Source organism: Adiantum capillus-veneris, chromosome 16 (genome assembly GCF_014529385.1).
Source record: "Adiantum capillus-veneris isolate H3 chromosome 16, ASM1452938v2, whole genome shotgun sequence".
In the NCBI taxonomy this organism is placed as follows: Eukaryota; Viridiplantae; Streptophyta; class Polypodiopsida; order Polypodiales; family Pteridaceae; genus Adiantum; species Adiantum capillus-veneris.
In genome coordinates, this window is record NC_140946.1 from 101,599,216 (window position 1) to 101,608,897 (window position 9,682).

The following is a 9,682-nucleotide window of genomic DNA, read 5'->3' on the forward strand; positions in this document are numbered from 1 at the left end:
AGAATGCGAGGTAGTTTACATTGTGAGGAGTATATATATATATATTAAAACAACATTCATAATCATTGTAGATGTCAACTAACATGGAGGAAAAGATTGCATGCTCGTGCACGCTCTGCAAGTATCAAATCCTGCGCAAGCGTAGGATATGTAATGAGCATGTGCACAAGTACGGAGAGTTTGCTAGAGAAACCGTACAGAATCTGCGATACGTCTCCTACGGAACGGGCATTGATTTCTGCAACATAGCACCTACATCTAAGAGAGAGAGAAAAAAGATTATGCGTGAAGGTCCGACCAATATAGAGCCACGGATGGAAACAGAAAAGGGCTTACAGATAGAAGACGACGGCATGGAGGAGATGCTGGATGCCTTTTTCCAGATAAGCGAGGAGAACACGAACGAAGCAGCACCAGAAGCCGTGCCCCTATCTCCTGAAGACATGTTGAGGAAGTTGGCACGTCAACCAATCTATGAAGGCGCCAAAATATCTGTGCTTCGTACTTGTCTGGCGTTTTTGAATCTTCAATGAGTGTACGGGTGGTTAGATGCAAGCATCACTGCTTTGTTTAGGTACGTAATTTACAAAAGAGATTTTTCGATTGCAACTGTGATGAGGTCGGAGAGATTTTTAATTTAATGTGGCTTAAACAGGTTATTGCGGGAGAAACTTCTACCGGATGGCAATGAAATGCCCCCCTCCAGGCCAGACGCAAATCAGCTTCTGACCTCAGATAGCTTGGACTACAACAAGATTCATGCATGCCCAAATGATTGCATTCTTTTTCGTAATGAATTCGCAGATTGTCTATCGTGTCTTAAGTGCGGAGCGATGCGCTACAAACAAGATGCAGTTTGCGAGACAGTGCCAGCTAAAGTGTTGCGGCATTTCCCTATTATTCCTAGGATAAAAAGCATGTTTCGTTGTGGTTCCATTGCAAAGTTGATGCGGTGGCATTCTACGAATAGATCCACTGACGCAACATTTAGGGTGCCCGCTGATTCAAAGGCTTGGAGGCACATTGAATATACCTGGCCACATTTTAAGAGTGAACCACGCAATTTGCGTTTGGGCATGGCAATGGATGGAGTCAATCCATTTGGCTTGAGAAGCTCGTCATGGAGCACTTGGCCTATGTGCCTTATCAATTACAACCTCCCGCCATGGCTTGCCATCAAGAAGGGTCATTTGATATTAAGCTTGATTGTACTTGGTAAGTTCAAGGCAAAAAACATGGATGTTTATCTAGCTCCACTAGTTGACGAGCTCCAGGAGTTATAGCATGGGATCGACATAGCAGATGCGGTTGAACCAGTAGGACAACAGCATGCAAGAATCCATGGACTTCTTATGTGGACTATGCATGATTGGCCAGGATACGGAGAATCTTCTGGTAATGGTTATTGATTTACAAAATTCTCCCTATTCGCAAGCCCTTTGCCTTGGCCTGATTCATGCTTTAATATATGCAGGGCTAACAACTTCAGGATGCAATGCATGTCCAATTTGCGGGCAGTCTTTGGATGTGCGCTATTCTGCCTCTCTTCGAAAGACAATTTATCAAGGCCACCACCGTTATCTTCCAGATGGCCATCACTTGCACGAAGGTCAGCTTGGTCGCGTCGAATGTTTACCTATGCATGTACAAGAGAGGCGTCGCCGATGGGAGCAACATGAGGGGCAACCTGTTCCAGGAATGAAACGTTTGTCCATTCTCCATACGTTGTCGTACTGGGGTGATCTACTAATTAACCATTTGCTGGATCCAATGCATATATTCAAGAATGTGGGAGAGCTCCTCTGGAAGACAATCATGGGAATGAAAGACAATCGAGCTTCACGAGATGATTTGCAGTCAGTTGGAAAGATGCCAGAGCTATGGCCTTTCACCAATGCAGCTGGCCAAACAAAAATTCCAAGAGCGCCATGGGTATTGCTAAAAAACGAAGAGCGACAAGTGAAAAGGGTGATTTCAGAGTTCATGACGCCAACAGGATATATGCGATGTCTCAAGACAGCATTCACCCGTGACGATCAACTGTGAGGATTGAAATCGCACGACTGGCATAAGTTCTTGCAATTCATTATTCCAATTGCGATCAAGGGGTGTTTAACGGAGGAAGTGTGGACTTGCATATATAAGATTTCAGAGCTAGTGCGGTGGATCTCTTCCAAGGAGATACGGGAGGAATCTATTGCAGTTGCAAGGGCTAACTCCATTGAGGCAGTTTGCATGATTGAGAAGTATCTACCCACGAGCTGCCTAACTATCCAAATGCACTTGCTCGTCCATGTAGTAGATGAGGTTGCAGTGGTAGGTAGAGTCCACAGACGTTGGATGTTCTTTCTAGAGTGGTTCATGAAAACACTTAAGGGTTTTGTTCGCCAAAAAGCACGTCCAGAGGGGAGCATGGCAGAGGAATGACTGGTGCAAGAGTCTCTTGTATTAACGATCGAATTTCTATCCGTTTATGACCTAGAAATGCCTCGATTGTGGAGCAATGAGGAGGATGAAAGACTGGTGGGAGAGGAGCCGCAAGGACAAGGGGTGCCGCAGAAAATGAATCTGGCCATGCGAGAAAAGATCATGAAGTTCTGTATACTAAATTCAGCGCCGATGCAAAAATGGCTTGAAAGGTACAAAGAAGTGAAAGAGAGACGCAATAGGGAGCGACAGGATTTCAGGCAAAGTCGAACGACTAGAGGCTTACCCTTGCCAGACTATCTTGCTCCTCTACCTGAATTCCCTACAATGGCATGGTTGGACAAGACAGTGAGAGCAGCTCGATAGATCGGAGAACCCATATCCCTAGAAGAGGAAGAGCTGGCTATTGGATGTGACTAGAAGTATCATACATACATGGCACTGTGGTCACATGGAAAGCATTTTAGAACACAACAAATTGACAGCAGAAGAAACACGTTTGACAGTGGGGTAATGGTTAGTTTTATGCAAAAGAGCAGGGCCAGTGCTAGAGACACGAATGAAAGCACTAGCAACCTGGATTACTATGGTCTGGTGTCACATATCCTGAAAGTAAGCTTCAGGCGTTTTGAGATGTTTTTGCTGGATGTGAAGTGGTTCAAGGTGATTACTTCTGGTCACAATGCAACGGTACACAAAGATGGAAACAAAATTGTGCAAATAGATTCTACAAAGATTTGGACAGATGCGAGCGACACATATGCTCTCCCTGAACATTGCGAGCAAGTGGTCTTTTTACCGGACCCTCGAGAGCGACAATGGTGGTTTGTGGTTCAGGTTGCTCCAAGAAATAAACAAGTATTTGAAGGGCAAGATCTCATGGAGGAAAGTCAGTCAGACGACGTCCATACTGCTGTGACATTAGATGAGATGGATGAAGGTATGGGAGAGGAAGCTGACAGATATACGAGGGATGACGCAGACGAGCCATAATTGACACTTGTAGATGAAGATGCAATGGATGAAGACAATCTGCCAGAACGAGTTGGGGCAGAGTTATGTTTGCAATTAGAGATAGACGATGATACGGTGCAAGATCTTATCGATAGACGTTGATTTAAAATTAAGCTTAAAGTTAATTTAAACAATTGTGTTCTGACGCTTTATTTTACTTTCTTTGTGCAGGACTTTAGTATGGCAGACCAGAATCCAGATCTCGCTTCCATGAGTGCAGATGCATTCATGGGCTTCGTTACATGGATGACGCCTGCTTAGATGGCAGAGGCTTCTCAGTACTGGGTAGCAAGAGGCACGGGTACTACGCCTCCAGGCTTCACACCGGAGGGTCCGACGCCTAGGGGGGGGACGCCTACGGGGGGGAGGACGCCTATGGGTACGACGCCTGCTTCTCCCATCACGTCCGCTTCGACACCTAGGGGTGGGACAGAGGCGTGCACGTCCTCATCTCCACAGCACAGGCGCACTCACCGATCTCGAAGATTGTTAGGTGAAGGTGGTGGTTGCTCTGGAGGAGGGTCCACAGATGCTTCGACCCCTCCTCGCTCACGACCCCCATCCTACCCAGGCACACCTCTTGACACACCTCTTGGCACACCTTGGGGGGCACAGGATCCTAGTGCCTCCAAGCTCTATATTGTACAGGCAGATAGTTTTGTTGACATGGATAGAGTCGGGAGTGAGATGCGACAGCGAATTTGCCAGCTCACGGAGCTGCAGTTTTCGACCAGCCTTCTGACATCGTGGGGTGATCAGGATGGGGACAAAGTCAATTACATAGTGGAGACCATCCTGAGAGAGTACCAGCCTGCTCCGGGTTCATTTGTTGTTTCGAGGAGGTGGATCAAGGGTGTTGTACGGACACCTTGAAACATCGACAAGATGCATCTCGGAAGGCTTTCAGGACCGGCTCGCCGAAGCCTTCGGGCATCCCACACGAGACGTGGTTGCAGATCAGGGAGGATGAGCGGACAGCGGACACGCGGTTCAGACAGCAACGTGAGGCCGCACAAGTACGACAAATGACCAGGGGGACATCTCATCTTGGCAGTGGAGGCTTCGACACCTTTCGCTATGAGTTTGTGAGTTTCTAATCCAATCTTAACTATGGCGTTTTTTAAAACGCGATGAATCATGTATTCTTATTACTTTGATTTTTGTATAAACGCAGAATCTTGCGATGCATCAAGCTCCGACACGCCAGGAGGAGTCAGATGGATATCGCAGAGGTATCTATGAAGTATTGAATGATCTTGAAGCTTCAAGAGAGCCTGTAGACTGGGAGGCCGTACAATCTCGCTGATCACTTGAGGTGAGACGTTAATATGTGTGAGTTAATTTAATTAATTAAGTAATATGTGAAGTAATATCAATACTAATTTTGTGAGTTGTCCTATGTGCAGGTTGCGACGCCTAGTCATTAGTGGACCGGATTTCATATATATGCTTTGTGAGACACAGACACGCTTCTGTGTCTCTTTTTTGTACAGAGAGTTATTGTTAAGACAGTTATTGTTTCCCTTATGGTTATGATTATTGTCATTGTCATTGTATAGACATGGTTATTTCTCCTATTCTTGTATAGACATAGTTATGGTTCAGGTTTTGTTAATGGTTATGTTTAACTTTTTGGTTATTCTTATGGTTATTGTTAATTTTGTTTATGGTTATGGTTATCTGCATTATGGTTATGCTTTTAAGTTATGGTTATGGTTCGTTATGGTTATGCTTTTAAGTTATGGTTATGGTTCGTTATGGTTATCCTTTTCAGTTGGTACGGTACTTGTCTTTCATTGGCCTTAAATCTCATGTGAGATCCTACATGGATAGCATGTAGGAGGCGTATACATGATATGGTTTTTTTTGAAAAGTTTATGTTAAAACAAAGGGAACTCTGTCGACATTTTTGCGCGCGGGAGCATGGTTGATTTTTGTGCTGCTCGCTTTCTTGGGCAGAGGGCAAGAAGTCTGGCTGTGGCTGTGTCCATCTTTTAACTGGGCACATGCCAGCCTACCTGCCCTCTGTCAAAGATTTTTTTTTTGTTATGGTCGTCGCTATCTGCGTCGCTATGCGCGTCGCTATCTGCCTCGCTATCTGCGTCTATATCTGCGTCGCAAATAGCGACAGGTTCACAAGGACGCGGATATCGACGCAGTGCGTCGATATCTACGTCGATGACACCTTTTTTATTGTAGGACCATGACGTAGTAATGAGGACCATGCAATTGAACTTCTTCAGGAAGCTCACCGCCTAATAAACCTCCTTATAGAGTTTCCCAAGCTCAACAAGAGAAGTTTATGTGTCAACTGCATGTGTTAGTTGAGAAAGGCATGGTTAGGCCTAGCTCATCTTCTTTTTGTTCACCAATGTATTAGTTCAAAAGAAAGACGGCACATATCGTATGTGTGTCGACTATAGAGCACTAAATAGGATCACTATCAAGAATAGGTTTCCCATTCCACGGGTAGAAGACCTATTTGATAAGCTACAAGGGTCAACCTACTTCAGTATAATTGACCTAAAAAGTGGCTACCATCAAATAAAGATAGTTGATCAAGACATTGTAAAGACTACATTTTGCACTACGTTTGGTCCTTAGGATTACATTGTCATGCCTTTGGCTTGACAAATGCACCAACCACATTTAACTACTTGATGGAGAATCTATTCAAGCCTCACCAAACAATTACCAGAGTGTTCTTTGATGATATAATCATCTAATATACTTCATTCGATGAACACAAACAACACCTCCAGGTAATATTTCAAGTTTTATGAGAGAATAAAACTTTATACTAATTGAAAGAAAAGTGAATTTTTCTTACAAGAGATCCTGTATTTAGGTCACACTATCTCTCAAGATGGTATTCCAATGGCTCCATTAAAGCTAGAGGTAGTAAAAGGATGGCCAAATCCACGGGAATTTGCATGAACTAAGAAGATTTATAGGTATGTGTGCATATTATAGACACTTCATAGAAAAGTTCTCATGAATCAAGAGATCATTAAATGACCTAATAGAGAAAAAAAATAGGTATATATGGTCCACCAAGGAGAACAATGCTTTCAAAAAGATTAAAGAGAAGCTTATCTCTCAACCTGTGCTTACACTACCAGATCTCTCAAAAGACATTTGAGGTCCAATGCGACGCTTGTGGTGATTTCCTTGGAGTTGTTTTGTTCCAAGAAACGCACGCCATAGCCTATAAAAGTCAAAGGCTGAATCCTATTGAGTAAGCTCTAGGAATATATGAAAAGGAACTCTTAGAAGTTCTACATGCTCTAGATTTGTGGAAGCACTATTTACTAGGGACTCCTTTCATTTTGTGAACGGATCACCAAAGTCATAAGTACTTCATGATGCAAACCAAGCTCTTGAAGAAACAAATGAGGTGGGCCAATTTCCTTTTGCAAAATCATTTTCATATTGCTCACATTGCTCGCAAGAATAATGAAGTAGCTGATGCACTCTCAAGACGGCCGAGAGTGAATGCGATATCCATAGCAACTCACAATGATCTATCTTCTATGATAGATGAGTACACTAATGATCTCAATTTTAGAGATGTGATCTCAACCCTTGCACTAAGAAAGAAGGGAAACCCATTTACCCTACAAGATGGTTATCTTCTCTATGGCAATAGACTATGCATTACTAACTCACTACGTGAGAAGGTAATGTATGAATCTCATGCTCCTCCTTATGCGGGGCATAGAGGGATTCATTCTACCCTAAAAGGGATAGAAACATATTTCTATTGGCCTGCCACGAAAGAAAACATACACTAGAGTATGTTTCAAAATGTATGGTATGCCAAAAGACGAAGTTTGATAGAGGGAAGCAACCTGGATTGCTTCAACCTTTTCCAGTCCCTAATTCACCGTGGAAGAGCATATCCATGGATTCTATCTTTGGATTGCCCAAGTCTATCCATGGGAATACATGAATATGGATGATAGTAGACAGGTTTAGCAAACCAGCACATTTCATGACTATCAAAAAGACTATTAAATCCCATCAAATGGCAACCCTCTTTATATCACAAATCTTCAAATATCATGGCTTGCCAATGTCTATAGTGTCAGATAGAGATCCTAGAATGACTAGTAATTTTTGGAAGGGTCTCTTTGAGAATTGAAGTACAAAGCTAAACTTATCCTAGGCCTATCATCCCCAAACGGTTGGACAAAGTGAAATAGCTAACCTAACAATTCTTGATCTACTAAAATCTTATGTCAACAAAGTAGACCAAAAGTCCCAATGGGTAAAGTACTTACCCTTAGTGGAGTATGCTCACAATAACCTTGTACATACTTCCAAGGGAAAAGAATCTTTTGAGATGATAGAGGGAAGATCAAAAAGTCCCATGCTACTCAATGTACATGCGAAGATCTTCGGTGCAGATGAATATAGCCAAAACCTGCAAGAATCTTTTCAAAAGATTAAGGATGGTATATCCATCTCACAACAAAGGAAAAAGGCTGCTGCTGATAAGCACAAAAGAGCCCTAGACTTTAAAAAAAATGATTGGGCCTTGCTCAAGTTTCCCAAGGCTTGATTAAGGCACAGAATCCTACAAGACACCAAAAGCACTATGCTAAGTTAGCAAAAAGGTACTATGATCCCTTTCATATTCTTACGCCAGTCAATGAGATAACCTATCAAACCAAGTTTCCCAACCATTGGCTCATGCAAAATGCTTTCCGCGTGAGCGTATTAAAGCCTTACAAAGGAGAGCCACCTTAAGAAGCAACCATTGAAGACTCACCGGAGATCAAGGACAAAAAAGAGGTGTTGCAACCCGAGTCCATTCTCCGACACAAAGACAAGGTATTACAAGGCGGTAAGACTATCCAATGATATCTTCTCAAGTTTCTAGATGGATGCAAGGCATACAATTAAAGGATGTGTGGTTATCTCTCATCCCTAGCCCAGTTGCCCCCAAGATTCTCTCAAATCCCATTGGATGGCCATAGAGGTGGACCAATGATAATTAGGCTAGAGTAAATTTAGTATAATCAATATAAGAATTCTTGATAAAAGAACCAATAGAAATTAAGCTCCCTAGAAGACTATTGGACAGTCTACCAAGGGGTCCAATGAGGATTGAACAGCCCAATGGCTTGCCTGATTCCTATTGGCCAGAAGACTAAGAGGTCCAATGAGATTTTAATTGAATTATTTAATTACCTAAAGCTCTCACAAAAAGGGAAAGGGGGACACATGTCACAAGGCTAGCAATTATGATTCTAGTTTGTTATTGGCTACAATTTACATGGGCCAATGGGATGCTAGCATGAGCAAATAGCAAGAGGGGTCGACCAAGATGAGAGATAAGGATTCATTTTACTCTAACTCATTTCTACACACACACACACACACACACACACACACACACACACAACTCATGTGTGCAAGAAGAATTCAATCTCCTTCTGTAAGCATTGAGAACTAGAGGCCTACACCAACAACTCTTACCTATGGAATGCAAATCCAACCAAGAGACAAGCTTCAATGGCATGCTCAAATCCTCTACCATGCTAATTACTAAGAAAAGCTATGCTATTAGAGTGTTTATGTGAGGAGAATACTCCTTTCTTGTAAGATACCTCATTTTCCTCTTAATCTATCCTCATTCCCTGCTATCTCTCACCATTTTTGAAGGTGTGTGAGGTCTTGGGACTGAGGCTAGGGACACTAGGTGTGTTTTTCAAGCATAGTTTGGTGTATGAAGCTTCCATCTTCATTACACCAACTAGTTTTATCAAGAAACACAAAGATTGTATTGTACAAAAGTCTCCTTTGATGGGAGAAGCTATAATACAAAGCCTTTATAGAGAGGGGACCGGCCCCATGTAAATCCGGTCCGCAACTGTTGTCAATTGTTCTAGTTCTCTCTCATCTCAAGTATTGTCAATGTCAAATTTTACTAGGTGTAAATTGCTATGTTGCTTTTTCAAATTAAGTACTCTATCTATGCTCATTAGGAGCTTGTTCTTAATGAAATGCTCACTATTTTGTCAATTTCTGCTACACATAAGTTATTAGTGCATTAAATGTTACAAGCACAACCTCCAAGGGAAGTCTACAAGGACATAAATGATCATGAGGAATAGGGATGGGGGTGCTAGAGTGTTGGGAGGGCCCAAGAGCCTAAGCCCACAGTGATTTCAATATGTATGAGTGTAATGGAAATTGATAGTTCTTTATTTATTGTAGCTGACAGGTGGCAAAA